The 914-nt window shown below is 38.5% G+C and overlaps 1 pseudogene; it reads right to left on the reverse strand.

Annotated features, from left to right (window-relative positions):
- Positions 1-347: 347 nt before the first annotated feature.
- LOC111812924 lies at positions 348-521 on the reverse strand (annotated as a pseudogene).
- Positions 522-914: the final 393 nt, after the last annotated feature.

The following is a 914-nucleotide window of genomic DNA, read 5'->3' on the forward strand; positions in this document are numbered from 1 at the left end:
ACCCCCGGGCCCTGTGCCTGCTTGCAGGCACTTTAATCTGCTGAGCTATTTGGCCAGCACTTGAAGTCTAGGACTTTGATGTCTTCTGTTTGGCTCTTTTTGCCCAGCCTATCTTTTGCTATTCTGGGTATTACCCATTTCCATATAAATTGCATGATTTATTTATTTATTTTCTTTTTTATATAAAATTTTATTCTTAAATGTACAATGGACTCAAGAACACACTTTGTTCTAATTACAAGTGTCAAGAGACGATATGGCAGGCATCCAGATATTTGAATAGAAGGGGGATCCAGGGTCACCATCATGGTACACACAAGGGACAGTTTATTTTTGGCCATGTTTCTTCATTCCACCTGTGGCCGGGGGTCTTTCCCCGCAGCCTTCGTTTTCAGCTCTTCACGTTTCTTCTGCTCCCCTTTCTGCCTCTGTTTGAATGCTCTATCTTCCTCATCCATCTCCTTGGCTTGTTTCTTGGGTTGCTTCCAGGGCTGCTTCTTGCCACCTTCGCTGCCGGACATGGCCCCCACATACCCTCCAGAGTCGAGCTCAGAAGCCATCGACCTGCATGATATTTTTAGTTTTATGAAGAGTCCTCTTAGTATTAAGATATGGATTGTATTAACTCTACATAGCAATATTGGTAATATAACAATTCTGTCAGTATTCTCCGTACCCTAGAACAACGGGTGTCTTTCTATTTTTGATGTCTGTTTTTAATCTCCTTTTCCAGTATACTACAGCTTTCATTATAGATGCATTTTACTTCTTTTGTTACATTAACTTCTAAATATTTAATTGTTCTTGATGCCATTATGTTTTCAAAAAAGCATAAAAATAGTAAAAAAAATTAGAAATGATACAGAATTTCACGAAACCAAATAATAGGAATTTAACAATAGTTGTTATATTGC

This window comes from Octodon degus, unplaced genomic scaffold (genome assembly GCF_000260255.1).
Source record: "Octodon degus isolate 3935 unplaced genomic scaffold, OctDeg1.0 scaffold00152, whole genome shotgun sequence".
NCBI lineage: Eukaryota > Metazoa > Chordata > Mammalia > Rodentia > Octodontidae > Octodon > Octodon degus.